Here is a 20,519-nt window from a genome sequence, read left to right as displayed (position 1 = left end):
CACTGATCTGTAATTCATTGTATCCAGGCTGACCCATCTCCCTGGCTAACTTTCGAAGTTCTCTGTAGAAGTTAAGGAGTAAATAATTTTCAAACAGCTCCTCACCTCATTCTCACATGGGGCTCATATTCTAAACATCAAAAATCAGATATTTGCACACCATTCAAATATGGCGCCATATTTCGCCCGTAGTTACGACAAGTCCGGCTTTCACCGGACTCTCATCTTCTCATACCATGAGACTAATACTATACCTACACTTTAAACCACCCAGAATGTTTGTGACACATACTTGCATCCTACTCAATATTGGCTTTAGAATGGTAAAATCCTTTTGCAAGATGGCGCCCAAATATACGGAGATTCACCACAATTACAACGCACTGACCCGTAATCTCGCGATAGAACGCACAAGTTAAAATACGTCAGCTCCACTTCCCTTCCTGTCGGCTGCCCGCTGTTGATGTTTTCCGGCGGAGACTTCACGCGAACAGGTATGAACTCACTAATTTGTAGGGGTAACATTTGGTGACTTAGCTAAGCTTTATCGATCAGGCTTCCCCCTGTTTTCACAGTCACTCTGAAATGTATAATCCCTTGGTTCCTTGTATTGAAAACACCTTAATAAATGGTTTCCTATCTCTATAGTAGCTCTTATGAAATCTGTGGCCACAACATGCCGCTTCTCGACACACAGGAACGTAGCTCTTTGCTACAAGCCACATGTGGGACCTTATATGTCCCACTACATCAAGCAATCACACAATAATTATGAATCGCCTGTATTTCTAATACGGGATAGCACGTTATTGAAAACCCTTAATAATTTTTGTCGATTTTGTAACTTGCAACATATCTGTGCAACAGCCGTTCCAACTTAGGGATAGGTGTACCATCATGACATATACCTTCTCTTTCTCCGCAGTTATGTCGAGATGCAATACTCTTACCAATAACAAATAAATAGAAATCTCTTCAGAAATACAGAGAGACTCGGACTAACTCCTGGCTCCACTTCTATGAAGTATCTCATGTTTTGAAAAGGTACACAACTTCATGGTGTTATACTTGGCCTCATTTTCTTATATTGAATCCTACAAAAAATGACATGGTTCAGTCTCATATAATAATAAAAAAAAAAAATTCTCTTTCCTCACGCAGCATCATTGCAGTCGTTAGCTCAGAAAAATACTGGGAGATAAAATCACGAACCTTGGATTGTAATGTACCATCCAAAGCTTAGCTGTTAGAGGTATTTTTTGGCCTCGCACATTGAATTTAGCCATGTAAACTCCACTAGTATTAGCTTGAATAACCAATTAACCTTTTTCCCTAGAAATTTATGCTGCTGCACAGCACTAGACAGACGATTTCCATAGCGTGCTATAAGCACATCGCTCTGTGTCCTATAAGGTAGATGCCCTCTATACTATCACCTAGGTACAGCATGCTTGGATTTGGCACTATACTCTTTTGGTTTCTCTATGGCATCTCTTCTCTCTATCCCTATAACATCAATGGACTTCACAATAGTCGGACTTTACTTTACACTCTACTTCTCTTGGAACAACCTAATTGGTTTGCTGGCACATAGCTATGATGCATGATGAGCACTCAAGGATTTACATAGTAAAGAATCCAGGAAATAATCTCCTTTTGAAATAATATAGCATTCCCTTCTATTTGCCAATGTCATTTCCCTTTGTCTTTTTTGCAGACACCCAGACACCTATTGTACATATTCCATTTTTTAAATCTATGCAGTTGGTCTTGAAGAAGGTGGTCCCCCACTGAAACGCGCGTTGACCGCGACTTCGTTTCCAATACAGTGATACTGAAGACTGACAATTTTTGCATTGTTAATCTGAAAAAATCTGACCATTCTAAGGGTCCTATTCTTCCTCCCTTTTTTACCTTTTCAAACCCCTTCTAAAAAATATTTTCCCTTTTTTTTGGTATCTTTTTTGTATGAATGTATGTATGAATGGCTAATAAATGGTTATTTATTGTCTAGGATGTCTAGGATGTTTCCTTTTATATTAAATATGTAATAGCTTTGCATCAAAACCACAACAAATGTTTATGTCTATTTGAAATTATGTGTAAATTGTAAAACGCATACAGAAAAAAAGAAATAAAAATGATTTTTTGTATTAAAATTTCAACGGTTTGATAGTGGTTCTATGCAAACAATGCTATAATGTGATATGAGAAATGTCATATTATTCAGGTAATGCAGAATCTGAATAGATCAATTAATTAAGTACATAGGCCGGTTTAGAGGTTTCTATTTTCATTTTGTATATTTTTTCTCCCTCCTCTGGGGTCTTAAATTACTTAGGGAGATCCATAGTTTACACTAATGACAAAGTAGTTAAAAAATCGACAAATCAGAGTTATAATCGGAATCTCAGATGACTATTTTAAAATGGTTCCTGGACGAGTTTGGGCATATAATTCTATTTCTATATTCACAAGGTATGAACAACAGCTCAGCATAACCATTCTTCCATGTAACATTCTGGACTGGGCATGGTTTACTCTGCAGCCTTCTACTTTAAGCAGTGCCTGTCTGATGGAAATTCTTGCTACCTGTACACTGTCAAACACACTGAGCTTTTTTATAAGTCACACGTGCAATCTGTGACGGGTTGAGTAGATCACGGGACGTAGAGCCAAAATATATGTCATGTCCTATGTATACATCACTATCAAACGTGGACGCTAAGACTGTTTGGTGGATTGAAGGCATGTTTAGGAAGGCTAAAGAGTCGACCGAATAAACAATACTGTTGACATGCCACTTGTACATTGGGATGTACTACCAGGCAGGAGAAGAAATTACCTTGTGAATGGATAGTAGTGAAGGAAGGAGCAAAAGACTTTGCAGATCCCATTGGATGTCTCTTTGGCCCTTGAAATCTAATACACAGCCACTATAAACCCAGCCTATGAGGACCCACCATGAGACACCTTCACATCTCTTACCTCACCAACAAGTGAGATGCTATGGAGGGGCATGGGCTACAATTAGAAAGAGAGGGGCAGTGGAGTCTGAAAAACAGTACCACCAATAGCATACCTTTCTCTAAGTAAGTAAATAGCACTCTGGGACAGAAGGGGAGCAGTCTAGAAAAGGCAGTCTGGGAAAAGTCCTCTATATAAGCAGACACATCCTCTCAGTAAGCGAGAAGGCAATGGACTGGGAGGATGTACTGCTGAATGGACCTTATTTCTTTGAGTCAAATGGGAAGATGGGGCTAGAGGCCGTCATAGGGTGGTATAGGGATGAAAGAAGAAGGCAATGATGGACAGGGAGAATGTGCTGCTGACTAGAATTTATTTCCTACAGGGTGCGGTTAACCAGCGGATAACGACAGTCCCACCTCAGCCGGATTTTACCTTGCACCTTCGTACTGTGGAAGAAACTGAGAATGAAGACACTACGGAATGAGATACAGAGAAGTTCGACACTAACATACGTCTGGTAAATATGGGAAGTTTAATAAAGACAAAATACTATGTGATAAAAGTTTTCAAAGTAGCTGTTGTCCCCACGAAGATGCGCCTAACTGAGCCCACAGCACACTCAGTCCAAATGTGGCATACTGTTCACAAGAGCTTGGGATGGGCCAAGAAAATCACACTAGCCACCCCTCTATGGAATTCAGAACAATTGGGTACCCTGAGGAAGACGAAGGGATTTGATGAATGGGACATCATAGGTTTGTCTCGAGAGGGTACCTTTGGAAGAGAGGGGAGGTGATGGCTTTTTCACAACTACAGCAAGAATATAAACTGGCAAATACAGAACAATTTAGGTATCTGCAGGGGCAGCATGCCCTCCAAGTAAATATCCCTGTGGGGGAAACCCACCCCCCGAGGCATCGCCATTGGAGGATCAACTCCTTGATATATATATGCCCAAAAAAAGGATATCACTGACATACCGTAATTTAGTTAATAATACCCCTGACCCGCTCACGCAACTTCGTAGGAAATGGGGAAACGATTTGACGGAAATCGAAGAAGACTGGTTAGATGTATTGGCTTCACCCAAAGAAGTCGCAGTTTTGTCCAGATTAAAATTAGTGCAATTTAAAATACTACACAGAATATATTTATCGGGACCAACATTGGTGAAGATGGGGTACGGGGTGTACACTCACTGTAGACGACAATGCAGACAAGAAGGCCCATTCCTACACATACTTTGGGAATGCACCCACATTAACAAATATTGGGAAAAGGTATTACATTGTATGGAAGAAACCTTGGGACTGAGCTTGACCCTAGAAGCCAAAAGATGTCAGTTGAATATTTGGGAGCCATCAGACTTAAACAGCAAAGAGAGACAATGGGTCACTTTGGGACAGATGGTTGATAAACGAAACATAGCCAGGCTTTGGGGGGCGCAAGAGGTTCCAACTGTAAGTGCATGTAAAAAGGACATGGACTGGTGTATGTTCAGAGAAAAAACGGTGCATGTTTCTAGAGGATGCCCGGAAAAATTGATGCAAATTTGGGAAAAGTGGAACACATACAGAGGATATATATGTGCCCGTCACTTCTTTCACCCCTTCCCTCCCTGGATGGACCGGAGTTAATTGTAAACTGTAACAAATAGGCTGCTTACCATATGTATAGCTAGAGAAACTAATACGCTGCAATTGTATATAACAATACATCCCTGGTAAACAATGTTAATATGTATAATGATGATAACCTTCATCAATAAAAAGAGTCATAAAAAAAAAGGAAAAAAAAGTATCTGTTGTCCAAATCTCTTTGCTCAAGGAAAAACTCACAGTTGGTTCCAGAAGTGGAATGATAGACAGCCTTTCAACACCATGGATAACCTACATCAAAAACTGACAGAAGGACAACACCAATTCAATCATGCACTTATATTCCAACTCCAGAAAGTGCAAAAAGGTAGGCAAAATTTCCAGTAACTTCTGCAATTATAGGGACACACTTATTAGCCACCAGTGAGAAACACCAAGATGCACTGGTATAGCTGGCTGATGTAATTGAAAAAACATCCCAATGTGCCATCCTCTATTTTGTAGTAGAAAATTGAGGGAGGTGATCCTGAAAAAAATTGACAAAGAATGCAGCTTAGTTGGAAGCACATTAGGTTGATTATATAGCACTCCTCATATGTGTGCATAGAGCATATCATGCTGAAAACCCTGAGGGGACTATGGAATACATGGAGGTAAAGAAAGCCATCCTTAAAAGGATGAGATATGACAAAGAGACCCGCAGACAACAATTCTGTAACACACAGCTCAAACCCAATGATCCTTTCAAAAAGTAGTCCTCAATGCCATGAGTGTGCCCATTAGGACACATGGCTCAGAATTGTCCCCAATGGGTCAAACCTGAACCAATCTTTGTTGGAGTATTTGGCATTCATTAAGGGCAAACATCTGAAAGAAGACATCCCTATGTATATGGTGTGAATGTAGGTGGAGTAAAGACAGAATGCATAGTAGGTAATGGGTGTCTTCAGAATGTGGTCAGCCGCAAACGTATCCTATAGACCCCAAAGGACAGAGGATTCCAATCATGTGTATTCATGATTATTCCGAGACATATTCTCTTTTCAGGATCATGTTGGAAGTTCAGGGAAGGGAGTTCCTCCTAGTGGGTGGGGTACTACCTCATCTGCCCAAGACCGCAGTTAAGGAATGGATAGCCCTTTATTCCAGAAGCTCTCCTAGAAACACTCTGAAAACACTTGCTTGCCAAAACCCCTTTTTCCTATGTGGGAATACCATAGATTAAACCAACTTAAGCCAAGAAAAGTAACAATCAGAAAAATAAAGAACAGAGAGAAAAATGATCCTTATTAGCTATTCAATGTGATGAAACCATGACAGATTAAAGAGCAGATGACCACAGAACGTTCTATGGGCTATGAGCCAAAATGCCATAGTACAATGTGTCTTTACTAGATTAAGTAAAGAAACAGACTACTGGCTAGCAAATCTCAGTTTTTCTTATGTGGTAATGCTAGAGATGAAACCTGCTGAAGTGGAGAGAAGCAATAATCAGAAAAAGAAAGGAGAAAGAGGAAAGACTCTTATTAGCTACTCAATCTGATGAGTCCGTGATAGTTTGCTGACTGCAGAACCACACCATGTTCTATGAGCTTAGAGCCAAAATCCTACGTTGCGATGTGCCTTTAAGAGATCAAGAAAAGAAACACAACCGCAAACACCTCCCCAGTGTCAGAGTCTCCCCCCCAAGGCTTACCTTCTGCTTGGTGGGTTGTTCCTGCAGGGACGAAAATGAACTACCACCCCGTTCCCCGCCTTGCCCTAGTCGAGGTTCGGGCACCGTCTAGGATAAGGGGGTACCTGGGGTAGAAGCCAGAAAGGCGCAAGTCTAGAAGGCACTGGACCCCACGCTGTGAAGGAGAGAAGGGAACACGGTTAACTTCCTGCCCCGTTTCTTCTTCTGCCTCCTTCGTGTCGTGCCCCGTCTAAGCAACCCTGTTTTACCTGGTACGGGGTGTAGGGAGCCCGGCCTCCGTTTCCTGTTCTGGTTGGGAGTGGCCGCTGGATTGAGGGCAGCTCCAAGGACCAAGAAACCAGAAGAGCGAAACCAGCGCTCCTGCGCAACTAATAGCGTACTCCAGCTTGTTGGAACATAGCACGAACCAAAATCAAGGAAACCAAAACCAGCGCTCCTGCGCAAATAATAAACGTGCTCAATCCTGTGGGGTCAGAGTAAGTGCCAAAATAAAGTAAACAAAACCAGCGCTCCTGCGCAAATAATAAACGCGGGTATCTTCCCCGCACACCTTCCGTGGTGTAGTGGCAAGCAAAGTGTGTAGGGTTGTGACGGCAGAACCCGCCGTCTTTCTTGCCAAGAATCGCCTGTAGTCAAAGAACAGTACCTGTGCCGTAGGGGTTCCGCAGCAGCGTCCCTTCTTCGGCGGATGGTGTCTTCTCCGGAGTGGCGTCTCTCCGTCTGTGGCGATGACGAGAATTCAAAGCAGGTCTTCGCCGGAGTTCCCGGCTTTCATGCGTGAGCAACCGGAAGTGAGTATTTCGACCTTCCGTGTTGTCCCACAGGTGCTAGACCGCTAACCTCCTTCCTTGAGGAGCGGGCAGCTCGCAGAATCATGACAGCACCCACCACTAAACAGGACCCCCACCTGGCAGCCGGCGGGTCACACCGCGGTGGCAGGCCGAGGACAGCCAGGATGACCCAAGTGAAAGGCCCGAACCAGCCGGGAGGCGTGGCGGACATGAGAAAGCGGCTCCCACGACCTTTCCTCCGGACCGTAACCCTTCCAGTCCACCAGGTAGAAGAGTCGACCCCGGGTCCTCCGGGAGTCAAGAATGGCCCGGACCTCGTATTCGACGTGGTCACCCCGAAGAACCGGAGGAGGAGGAGCGGAGGCAACACAATCAGGGTGAGTGGCTCGCAGGAGGGAAACGTGAAAAACAGGATGGCATTTCATGTGAGGAGGCAGTGCCAATTTCATGGAAACACGGTTGATCACCTTAGCAATGGCATAGGGCCCCACAAACCTGGGCAACAGTTTCTTGGAACCATGAGTGTTGACATGTTGTATGGACACCCATACCCTGTCGCCCACCGCGAACTGGGGTTCGGCTCGTCTGTGCCTGTCCGCGAAGAGTTTGTAGGACTCCTTGGCTTTGGCCAGCTCGAACCTGGCTTGCTGCCAAAGATCGCGAAGGAACCCATGATACGTCTGGATAGTGGGCAGAGGACTGGTGAAAGGATCCTCCCACGGGGCCGTTCGGGGATGCCGTCCATGGAGACAAAAGAACGGGGACATGCCGGTTGCGGAATGTCTGCTGTTATTATAGGCGAATTCCACCAGCCAAAGGACGTCCGACCAATCGTCCTCCACAGACAGGAGCAAACATCGGAGGTACTGCTCCATGGTCTGGTTGGTCCTCTCGGCCTGGCCATCGGTTTGCGGGTGGTAAGCTGTGGAGAGGCGTACCTCCATGCGCAGAATGCGACACACCTCATTCCAAAACTTGGACACGAACTGAGACCCCCTGTCCGTGATCACCACCGACGGTATGCCATGTAAGCGTATCACATTGCGCAGGACGATACCAGCCAGTGCAGCCGCCGAGGGCAGTTTCTCCAACGGGACAAAATGGGCCATCTTGGAGAGATGATCCACGATCGTAAGGATGGTGGTGAATCCTGTCTTTGTCCTGGGTAGTTCCACCACGAAGTCCATTGATATGGTATGCCAGGGGTACGGAGGTACAGGGATCGGATGCAACAATCCCACCGAGGGTTGAGAAGTACCCTTTCCTTGGGCGCAGACGGCACACCGCGCTATGTAGGTGTGGACATCAGTGTCTAGAGTAGGCCACCAGAAATGCCGTGACAGCAAGTCCTTCGTTTTCCGACGGCCCGGGTGAATGGCTAGAGGGTGGTCATGGCACATGTACAGGGCCCGTTGTTGGAGGTCCGGCAGAGGCAGGAAGTACCGGTCACCCTGGTAAATGTACCCATCCTTGGAGGTGAGACCTTCATGTACCCCCATCCATGACGAGGCGGACTTCTGTTGCAGGTCGTCACGCAGCTGGGACAAGAAGCCTGGTGATAGTACGAGCCCCAGAAAACAACGGTTCGGGATGATCGGTGTAGGAACCTCAGCAGGTAAGGTATCATCGGAGTCCGAGAGCCGTGACAGGGCATCAGCCTTGGCGTTGTTTTTGCCAGGTCGTATGTGATGTGGAACTCGTATTCGTTAAAGAACAAGGTCCACCGCAGTTGTCGAGCTGTCAGGGCCCTTGCTGAACGAAGGAACTGGAGGTTCCTATGGTCAGTGAAAATGGTAATGGGATGTCTAGCGTCCTTTAGGTGGTGGCGCCATTCCTCAAAGGCGGTTTTTATGGCTAGTAATTCACGGTCGGAAACCGTGTAGTTCCGCTCTGCCGGCTGTAGTTTCCTTGAGTAGAAGGCCACTGGGTGCAACAAACCCGTGTTGGTATCTCTCTGGGACAGCACCCCACCCATGGCGTTTTGAGAGGCGTCGGCCTCCACGACAAAGGGCCGTTCGGGGTTTGGATGTAGCAAAATGGGGGCCGTAGAGAACCGAGTCTTCAGGGTTCGGAAGGCTCGTTCAGCGTCGTGGTCCCAGTCAAACCGGACCCCTTTTCGTAGAAGACGAGTGATGGGGGTAACAATCCTGGAGAACCCCTCGATAAAGCGACGATAGTAGTTCGCAAACCCCAGGAACCGTTGTACCTGCTTCACCGACGTAGGGGATGGCCATTGTCGAATCGCTGCCGTCTTCTTGGTGTCCATGGTAACCCCCTCCGGGGTGATGACATGTCCCAGGAACTCCACGGCGGTGGTATGGAAGACGCTCTTTTCTATCTTGACATACAACCCATGGTGTAACAGTTGTTGGAGAACGGAGCGTACATGAAGGATGTGTTCCTCCTGGGTTGTGGAGAAGATCAATATGTCGTCGATATAGACGACACAGAACCGGTCGATGAAATCCCTCAGCACCTCGTCGATAAAAAACTGGAAGGCGGCTGGGGCGTTGCAGAGTCCGAAAGGCATGACCTGGTATTCGTACAATCCGTACTTGGTCCGAAACGCAGTTTTCTACTCATCTCCCTTTCGGACTCTGACGAGATGGTAGGCCCCTCGGAGGTCCAGCTTGGTGTAAATGACGGCGTTTTTCACCTGATCCAGCAGGTTCGTGATCAGAGGTAACGGGTACCTATTTTTCACCGTGATGGCGTTCATCGCTCTGAAGTCGATGCACGTTCTCAAATCTCCTTCCTTCTTTGCCACAAAAAAGAGAGGAGACGACACCGGCGATCTGGAGTGGCGGATGAACCCATTGCATAGGTACTCGTCTAGATACATCCGTAGGTGTTCGTTTTCTTTCTCAGTTAGCGAGTAGATGCGACTACAGGGCAGCTTCGAGCCGGGAATCAGATCGATTCTGCAATCGAAACTGCGATGCGGAGGTAACGTGTTTGCCCCCTTTTTGTCGAACACCGCGGCTAGGTCCAGGTACGCCTCAGGTATTGTTCCTTGTACGGTTAAGACCGTGTTGGTAAGGGGCAACACGTGAGCCCGTATACTCGATGAGTGGGGGGTGCACGGTCGGGAGTAACAGAGCGACCTACAAACATCGGAATCCAAGTGCACCACTCTGGTCACCCAGTCAATACGTGGATTATGGGCCGCTAACCATGGAAGACCCAGGATCAGGCGAAATTGTGGTGCGTCAATTGCATCAAAGGTAATGGATTCTGTGTGCGTATTCGGGAACGACATCTCGAGAAGCTCTGTTTGGAAACGGATGAGCCCAGAAGTAAGATCCGTCCCGTCCACCGCTTTCACAGCCTCCGGTGTCTTCTTTGGTACCCCAGCCATTCCTAGGCTGGCCATATAATGATTATCGATAAAATTGCCTGTGGCGCCGGAATCGATAAGGGCTATCACCTGCCATGCCTGGCCAGATGGTGCCTTTAGGGTGACTTCCACTCCGAAATGATGGCAACTGACTCCGTTACCTGGGGTTGATAGCCTAATGGACGATGAACCCAGTAGCCGGACCCCACCGTTTACTGGGTTTCTTCGTTTCCCGACCAGTCACCCCTGGATATAGGAAGCGCAAAGGGTCTCTTCGGCCTCGGTTTTGAGGGTTTCATAGGGCATTCCTTCACGAAGTGTCCGCATTTGCCACAATACAGACATAGATTCTGTCGCCGTCTCGTCTCTCGTTCCTCCTTGGTCAGGGCTCCCCGAATTCCTCCGATCTGCATCGGCTCTGGTGCATCGAGGTTATTTACCGCCTCATTGGTGATCTTTTCCCTCTGTGGTAGCACTCGGGAATCCCCGCCTCTGTGTCGATCGGTCTTTCGTTCCTGTAGCCTGAAGTTCAGTTTTACCACCAAATCGATGAACGAGCCGATGTCGTCGGGTGGGTCCGGAATCTGGGACAGAAGGTACTTCATCTCGTCTCGCAAACCCCGATAGAACACCGATACCTTCTTGGACTCAGGCCATTGGGCGTCAATTACCAGTCTATTGAAGGTGGTCACGTAATGTATCAAATCCGTGGTTCCTTGTCTGAGTCCGAGGAGTTCGTTGTCCGCCGCCTGCACAAAGGTGTGGCGGGCGAACATCCGTCGCATGGTGTCTCTGAAGGCAGGTAAGTTGTACAACACCGGGTCATCGTTCTCCACCAATGGTATGGACCATAGAGCGGCGTCGCCTCCCATATAGGAGAGGATAAAGGCAACCTTAGAGGCATCGTCAGGAAAGGCGGTAGCACGGGCCATGAAATGCAATTGACACTGGTGCATGAACACGCTATACTTCGTGCTATCACCAGAAAAGCGCTCCGGAGGGGCCAGCTGTACGGTATGCGGGGTTATCACCTGGATGGAGGTGTCCTGCATGGGAGTAGAGGGAGAACCACCGGGTTGAAACGTAGCGGGTCTCAACAGGCCTTCTCGCAATACCCTAGATGAGGGGTATGGACCCCAAGGTCCGGTTTCGGGATCAGCCGCTTGCGTCTGCAAGGCGGTGATATCCTGGCGTAGGCTGCGGTTTTCCGCTTGCATAGTCGTCAGGATGGCTGCGATGTCTTGAAGAGTGATCTCAGGGTCACCCATGTCGCCCGGGCAGGAGTAAGTGCTTGGGCTTTGAATTCTGTCAGAGTCTCCCCCCCAAGGCTTACCTTCTGCTTGGTGGGTTGTTCCTGCAGGGACGAAAATGAACTACCACCCCGTTCCCCGCCTTGCCCTAGTCGAGGTTCGGGCACCGTCTAGGATAAGGGGGTACCTGGGGTAGAAGCCAGAAAGGCGCAAGTCTAGAAGGCACTGGACCCCACGCTGTGAAGGAGAGAAGGGAACACGGTTAACTTCCTGCCCCGTTTCTTCTTCTGCCTCCTTCGTGTCGTGCCCCGTCTAAGCAACCCTGTTTTACCTGGTACGGGGTGTAGGGAGCCCGGCCTCCGTTTCCTGTTCTGGTTGGGAGTGGCCGCTGGATTGAGGGCAGCTCCACGGACCAAGAAACCAGAAGAGCGAAACCAGCGCTCCTGCGCAACTAATAGCGTACTCCAGCTTGTTGGAACATAGCACGAACCAAAATCAAGGAAACCAAAACCAGCGCTCCTGCGCAAATAATAAACGTGCTCAATCCTGTGGGGTCAGAGTAAGTGCCAAAATAAAGTAAACAAAACCAGCGCTCCTGCGCAAATAATAAACGCGGGTATCTTCCCCGCACACCTTCCGTGGTGTAGTGGCAAGCAAAGTGTGTAGGGTTGTGACGGCAGAACCCGCCGTCTTTCTTGCCAAGAATCGCCTGTAGTCAAAGAACAGTACCTGTGCCGTAGGGGTTCCGCAGCAGCGTCCCTTCTTCGGCGGATGGTGTCTTCTCCGGAGTGGCGTCTCTCCGTCTGTGGCGATGACGAGAATTCAAAGCAGGTCTTCGCCGGAGTTCCCGGCTTTCATGCGTGAGCAACCGGAAGTGAGTATTTCGACCTTCCGTGTTGTCCCACAGGTGCTAGACCGCTAACCTCCTTCCTCGAGGAGCGGGCAGCTCGCAGAATCATGACACCCAGTTTCCCTATTCTCATCAAGGGAAAGGTCCGGTGTATCACATTGTTCCACTCGATAACAAAAACAATTATTGTTATTGCTACCTTTTAAGCAAGCGATGTTGCAACTTGCTCATTTGCACTTGACTACCGGACACCACAGACCAGAGGAGACATAATTACTTGTATAGGGATTTTATTGACTTGAAGTCTTTTCTGACACCTACAAATATTGTCAACAGTTTCATAATTGTCAGTTAAAGCTTCTAGTAGCTGTAGGAAAAGCTCTGTAATCTCCACATGACATTTTACAGAACCCATTTCACAGAATTGGAATGGACAATATTGGTTCAACTCAAACCCTCAGGTAGAGGGCATCAGCACATTTTAGTGATAGTTGACTTTGCTAACTGTATCTAAATGTTTTTCTGCTTAGGGGTATAACCACTACTCATGTGTCAGATGTGCTTATCTATTTTTTTGCAAGTGTGTGTTCACCAACAGAGATCCTCACAAATCAAGGCAAACATGTCAGGCCCTGATTGTTGCAACAACTAGAAAGTCATCATTTTTAGTCCTTTTGAGTTGTTGTTTAGACGTCAGCTACACAACATTTTGGACATGCCGTTAGAGGAGTGTACGAATGAAGAAAAATAAAACTCTTCTTTGGTATCTTATGGTCTATGACTGAAAGAACTAGTGAATTGTCGTGACCCGTGGTCTTTGAACCCTAACCTGATAATTCTATCTGGTTATGTATTGATTTTATTCAGGTTACCTAGATTTTGCTATTTGATACGCTTATAAATTGAGTTGTTGATTGAGGGGGGGTGAAATCCTACTCAAGATACAGCCACAATCCAAAAAGTCACTAAATCAACTCGTACTTAACTCTCTGGTAGATTTTCACAGAAGCAGTCAGACTTAACTTAGAGGCAATGTGTGAATTATGTATGCAGCTCACAAACAGCAATAAAGTGAAAACACAAAATCATCCAGACCAATTTAAAAAAATGGAGTAAAATTTGATAAATTATATTGCACATCAGTAGAACCGGAAATATGCAATTTCAAACATCTATGATAAATAGAGTGCCTAAAAGCACAAAGCGCCACTCTCGGTTATGTGGTCATGGAAGACTGGGTGAAAGTCATAAGTTCAGGCTCCCGCTATGGAGTGCGTGTGGCTACAGGGATGAAGTTACTTCTGCCAAAAAAGTTAACTTCTAAAGTCTAGCATGAGGAGTTTAGTTCGCGGTGGAGGAGGCCACGAGAATCCAGGAGAGCATTATGTATGTCGTCGCTGTAGCGCAAAGAGCAGGCCAGGTGTTGTGGATAGTCATCATTGTCGTGCAGATATCCTGTCTGTCGGGTGTCGTGGACGGTGGTTGCTGCAGTTTCGCACTGGTGATCACTGCAGGCTGTTGATGCTGCAGCACAGAGTGCAGCTCTTGCATTGCCGGTCTTTGCTGATGGACACTGTAACACGAAGAGTTCACTTCACCGGAACCTCTGCGTCATTGGACGGCGTAGGGGCAGCAAGATCTTGGTGCAAACAGGCCCGAACTTCGTCGTGAACTGCCCGAAACAGCAGGTCAGCTGGGTAGTTCCAGATAGGCCTCTGGAGCTTGTTATGTCCCTGTAGCTCAGAACAGGAGGTCAGTCAGTGGTTCTCTGGCAGGAGAGCAGTTCTTCTTCTGAGGTATCTATAGGTCCAGGAGTCTACTGAAGAGTGGTCTGAGGGTCCCCTTTTTACATCTGGTGCCCACATTTGCAGTGGAAAAAACCTCTGGTGTTTTCCCCCTACGGATATGTCTGGAATGTTGTGCCTCCCTGCCCTGGTCTCAATTTGTCTGGGGGCACAATATGCCACTGTGAAGTCATTTGTGAGGCTGTTGACAGCTCTAACCCCCATCAAGCCAGGATGGCCCATCCTGTCAACACTCAGACCCTCTATTGGGATACTGTCTGGGAGGAATACACAAAGGCCATCTGCCAGGCACACCTAGTCATATGACCCAGGAACAGGCTGCAGGCTCCAAATGGATAGGCCAAAAAAAGGCAACTTTCTAAAAGTACAGTATACTAAAAAGTGAATTAATCTCAGCCAATGGTAATAACTCAAGGCTGCATCCCAGCCAATCGTTATTTTGCACACCTTGCTACCTCAGTTTTCAGCCCCACAACATGCAATTCAGTCTTGACCGAGCTCCAATGGGGATTGTCAAGCCCAACCTGACAGGCCAGGTCCTCCTTGAACTGGAACACAAGCAACCTAGGACTGGTTTCACCCTAGTTAGCACTGATCAGCCAGGCGTGGCGTGGTTCCAATAACATGAGACTTACATCTGGACCTGCCCATCCCACTTAGGGCAACACACTAAAGTATACAGTTATATGTATTAAAAATGAAGGTTTAGGCTTGGCAAAAGGTCTATTTTTCAGGATGAAATGACAGTTTAAAACTACACAGAGGCTCACATTGTGGGTGACACAATGAGTGCTGCAGGGTCACTAGTAGCATTTAATGTACAAGCCCTGGGTCTCTGTAGTACCATTTTATACAGAGGTCCAGGAAGTGAACTGAAGAGTGAGTTTGAGGGTCCAATTTGTATACATGGTGTCTTCTTTGACGTGCTTGGAAGTTCCTAGCTTCCCTGTCCAGGCTCCAACCTGGCTGTAGGCAGCATGGGTCCCCCTATTTTGTGGCTTTCTAGGACGATCTACAAAGTCCAACTGCCAACTATACCCAATTATGTAACCCAGGAACAAGCTGCAGGCACCAAATAGTTTGGGCAAGAAAATGGCAACTTTCTTAAAGTGCCATTTTCAAAATTGAGATTTAAATTTCGACATTAAAGACGATTGTAAATTACAATTTATCAGACACTAACATGAATTTCAACTTGTTCCACTCAAACATTAGCACTTATTAAATTAAATAAGGCAACCCAATGTTATCCTATGGGAGCAGTAGGCCTCACAGTAGTGAAAAATTAATTTAGGAGTTTTTCATTCCCAGGACCTGTGAAACGTGGTACATGACCATTTTTGTTAATTACAGTTCACCCAGCCCTATGGGCTATCAAGGGCCTACCTTAGGGGTGACTTATACCTAATAAAAAGAGAGTCTTAGGCTTGGGAAGAGGGTTATATTGTCTATTTGAATTGGTGGATTAAAACTGCTTACAGGCTGCAATAGCAGGCCTAAGGCATGTTTTAAGGGACTGCTTAAGTGGGTTGTACAATACATGCTGCAGGCCCACTGGTAGCATTTAATTCATAGGCCCTCGATACCTGCGCTACCATTTTACACAGGTCCAGAAAGTGAACTGAATAGTGGGTCTGAGGGTTCTGTTTGTATACCTGGTGCCTTCTTTGAAGTAGGAGAGGATTGTTGAGATTCCCTTTGATGTGCTTGGACGTCCCTGGCTCCCCTGTCCAGGCTCCAACCTGGTTGCAGGCAGTATGTGTGAAGTCCTTTGAGTAAAAGCAGGGCACAGCCTAATGACTTGTAAGTGAGGCTGTGCCCAGCTCTGCCCCCATCCTGCCAGTGATGGCCCATCCAGGCATATCTAGTCCCTCTGACTCAAATCCTGTTTTATGGTGCCCTGTTTTTTACCTACTCTTTCTTTTACAAACTGATGCTTCATGTGCTGGTCTTGGGGCTATTTTGTCACAGAAATTCCCAGATGGGCCACATCCAATCTTACTTGGCAGCAGAAAGATGACTTCCGTGCAAGTTATTGTATGCCACAGTAGAAAACAGTGGTGGCTGGTGGAATTTGAAAGTGGTGGGCATAAAACCAGTGAATAAATTGTAGAACAAGCAATGCCAATGTTTAAGGGGAGAGGTTTGGGGGTGTTCTTCTCTGAGGAATGTTTTGAAAATTGGTGTGTTTTGGTGCAATTTTCAGGAATATTTCTGTGATAAATGGACATAAATAGAGAGCCTTATTCACAAATGGCCTCTGCAATCGTGGCGGAGCCCCTGCAGTGAAGGGGGAGTCTCCTCACTCTGTCTGAATATCTGAAAGGAGAATTCTCATTAGGGAGGTTCCTCCCCAAGTGGGGAGACTCCACCAGATAGGGCTGCGCAGCCTTCGTCATGAGTGTGGAGGCTCTTTGTGAATCAGGCCCAGAGTTCTAATACTGATTTCAATCTACTACCCTCCCTGTACCCAGGATGTGATGATGTGGCCAGAGCTGCCGTTTCAGGACTAGGGAATTAGATTTAATTTAATGTAACTGGTGCTCATGATAGCGCTAAATTACTTCGAGTTTGCGCTATATAAAAACTTCACAAAAAGGTTGAAAACAAAGCCTTCACATAATGAAAGATAAATGGATGCTCATTTAGGGGCTGATTAGTACAAAGCAAAACCAGAAAATATTAATAAATCATGGCCACCCCACTTAAACTATGTGACCTCCGCCAATTATTTGATTTCACTAAAACTCAATTTTTTTCATTATCACGCATGAAAGCACGTTTAAATATGTGAGTTCAGAATATCAGTTGCACAAAAGGTGTTGGTCAAAAAAAAAAAAAGCTTTAAGTTTCACTATCAGGTAGCTACATATAAAATAACTCACTCAGTGGCAAATGCACTACAGGACATTTTGAAAGTCTATTCGTTAATACACTGCTGAGGTCTGTGTGTTACCAGAGAGTCACAGAATTAAATCTTGGTTGGTTCAGTGGTGAATAGTGAATTGTGCATTTTTAGTGCTACGAGTTCACAGCCTGTGACAGAATCACTATGAATACGTAAATCACTATTTTAAACTTGCGGTACACACAGTAGAAGATATACTGATACACAATGTGCAAAAGGTTTTAAGATAAAATGGTGATTCCAAAATATAGATTTTAATATTACGGAGACTGTATGTAATTCATTTTTTTACATAACTGTCCCTCCATCACCTCTTCAGTAGTAGTAAGCGCTATATAAATATAATAATTATTTAGCACTGCACAGCTCAGTTGTTAAGTCTTTGCAATAATGCTAAAAAAGAATACATCTTTGCTATCACAAACCTTTGATCAATTAAAGCCAGTATCCGCTCCCAAGCATCCTTTATATTTGCAGATTTTACCCATTACATTTGCAGATTAACTTGTAGGGCACATTTGCATTTATTTCAGGCAGCAGGCACACTGTCAAGAGAGATTGGTTAGCTGCCTGCCTGGCTTTGGTTTTACAGCATAGGAGACGCACTCAAGGACACTTTAGCAAAAGCATTTAATTTAAACTTGTGAAATGAACCATCCCCGCTGGTGCTACTCGAGAGGAGAAGAAATTGTGGGAACAGGAGAGAACAGGCCATGGACAGTAGGGGAAAGGAAGAGAGGAAGGGGTTAAGGAGGGAAAGTGAACCCAAAAGCCAAGGAGGAATGAGAGCACTCACGCCAGTAGTCATGTTGTCCGGTGTTGTGTCTCAGTAGAACAGTCCACAGCGCTTCCTTTCGATGAGGCCCACCTGCAGCTCCTGAAATCGCCTCTCAATGGAATGCTCTAAACATGATCATCACAGAGCCATGAGTTGAGTCTCATGTCTCTGTGACATCAGGCCATTTTCCAAATGCTGCAAACCAACCTCTCACTTTCCAAGTCGTCATCCTGTGGTGACTTTTGGAAAGGTAGGAGTGCTAAAAGACAGCTTATAATAGACATGCAGCCCCAGGAGTACAGCGCTGATTCTGTACACGCCTGGGGCTGCTTCAAAATGTCACGCTTTTAAGCGTCGTTTGTGGGCAGTCCCAGGGGACCCATTTTTTGCAGAATGGGGCTTGCAGCATGTCAGCCCATACTGCTTAACTTTCCCTGATTTCAACTGGTACATGCGCACTAGCACATGTATCTAATTTAAAGTGCCTGATGTCCACAGACATTTTTAACATAATTTTAAATAGGATAGTGTTGTGACGGGATGTGCTGGCTTGGTAATCGCGGCAAATATCTGGGCCGTGATCTTTAGCGGCACACCATTACCTTGGGCCGGGGAACAGCCATTACAATGCGGTTTATACGACGCGTAGCCATTACATCGCATGCGTTACAACGCATGCGATGTTACAACGCGTGGTAAAAACCACTCATACCATTACATTCCATGCGCTTTTACAACGCATGCGATGTAATGAGTAATGGCGGCTATCCAAGTTGTTGTGAGGAAACTAAGGCTGTTTCCTCACAATGACGTGCACCGCCCCTCGAAGCAGGAAGGAGGAAGCAGGAACCGGGAGCAGAGACGGCGACGGTGGAGCGGAGAGAGGTAAGGGGGTTTGTACCTGGGGTGGGGGTTACTTTTGTAGAGTTTAGGGTAGTGTTGTAATGTTTGTGTTGTGTGTTTTTTTTTTTAGGTTTTAGGGTGTTTTTTTTGTAGTGTAGTGTTTTAGGGTTGTGTTAGTGTTTTAGGGTTTAGTGTAGTGTTGTAGTGTTTGTTTAGTGTAGTGTATTAGGGTTTAGGGAAGTGTTGCAGTGTTTTAGGGTTTAGGGTAGTGTTGTAGAGTTTGTGTAGTGTATTGTTTTAGGGTTTCGGATAGTGTAGTAGTGTTTGTGTAGTGTAGTGCATTAGGGTTTAGGGTAGTGTTGTAGTGTTTGTGTAGTGTAGTGTTTTAGGATTTAGGGTAGTGTAGTGTTTTAGGGTTTAGGGTAGTGTTGTAGTGTTTGTGTAGTGTAGTGTTTTAGGGTTTAGGGTAGTGTTGTAGTGTTTTAGGGTTTAGGGTAGTGTAGTAGTGTTTGTGTACTGTAGTGTTTTAGGGTTTAGGGTAGTGTTGTAGTGTTTGTGTAGTGCTTTAGGTTTTAGGGTAGTGTTTGTGTAGTGTTTTAGGGTTTAGGGTAGTGTTGAAGTGTTTGTGTAGTGTTTTAGGGTTTAGGGTAGTGTTGTAGTGTTTGTGTAGTGTAGTGTTTTAGGGTAGTGTCGGGGGGTTGTGCAGGGTAGTGTAGTGTAATTGTAGGGAGAGGACTGGGAGTCAGGGGAGGGTTGTGTAGGGGTAGTGTAGAGTCACTTACCTTGAAAACTTTAACCTCGAGTATAGCTTTACCATGCATGCCTTTGCGTTGTGGAATGCGTGGTAAAATCATACCTGTGATAAATGTTTGCGATGTGATGCCATTTCGTTGTCATTAACATCGCGTAGTTATACCCACGTTGTAATGGCACGCGTGGTATTAGTATGCGATGTAATGACATACATCCCCTTGGGCCACATGGTGTAGGCAGGAATAAACACGCACACACTTTGAGCTTTCACTGCGTGCACGCGTAGTCCGGGACTGACTCCCTGCCCCGCGGGCACACATATTTATTATCTACCCCGCCCACATAACGAGGGCCAAATAACATATACGCTGCCAGGGTGGGCTTTCACACACCCCCAAGCAGTTACCAAACAAAGTAACCAGACTTTTTCTGAGACAACTCTTGGTTTTGACCATACCCTGATGCCTGGCATGGGCCAGCCGGATCACTCGGTCGACTAATGTTGTAGGAATGACTAACTGATGACCTCGGAGTAGGCATCCATTTGGATCCGTGCTGAGTTCTTGACTCACTTGGTACAGGCTCTCAATCACTCGCCTCGCTTCAGGGTTGAGAATCGCCCCTTGGCTTTTAAAGAAGTGCCACTGGTTTATCTTCACCGCCTCTATTGCTTTCTGCATGCATTCATCGTGACTGGTCGATTGGCACAATTATCCCAGAGATATAAGTAGCGGATGAGATCTGTCTGCTATATACCGGACATATTCCTCCATTTCTTCCGCATCCTCCATTTCACTGATTGTGGCCACTCTGGCATGACAGGACAGGTAGTCTGCCGGATTACTTGTTCCGGGGTGGTACTCAATTTTGCAATTGTATCCCTCTAACTGAAGTATCCACTTTTCAATGCAAGGCAGAGGCTTTGAATCCGTGCTGGTGA

At 46.2% G+C, this 20,519-nt stretch overlaps 1 long non-coding RNA gene across 2 annotated transcripts in view; it reads left to right on the top strand.

Annotated features, from left to right (window-relative positions):
- The first annotated feature begins 407 nt into the window (after positions 1-407).
- LOC146862571 (uncharacterized) overlaps positions 408-20,519 on the top strand; it is a 166,403-nt gene continuing 146,291 nt past the window's right edge. The window contains exons 1-3 of one of the 2 annotated variants that reach the window (XR_014978486.1): positions 466-494; positions 926-1,044; positions 3,353-3,487. This is a non-coding gene — a long non-coding RNA (uncharacterized LOC146862571). Of the gene's footprint in view, positions 495-925; positions 1,045-3,352; positions 3,488-20,519 lie in introns of both variants that reach the window. The other variant, XR_014978485.1, reaches the window with a different exon arrangement.

Source organism: Triturus cristatus, chromosome 2_2 (assembly GCF_964204655.1).
Source record: "Triturus cristatus chromosome 2_2, aTriCri1.1, whole genome shotgun sequence".
Lineage (NCBI taxonomy): Eukaryota > Metazoa > Chordata > Amphibia > Caudata > Salamandridae > Triturus > Triturus cristatus.
This window is presented reverse-complemented; position numbering and strand designations above follow the sequence as displayed.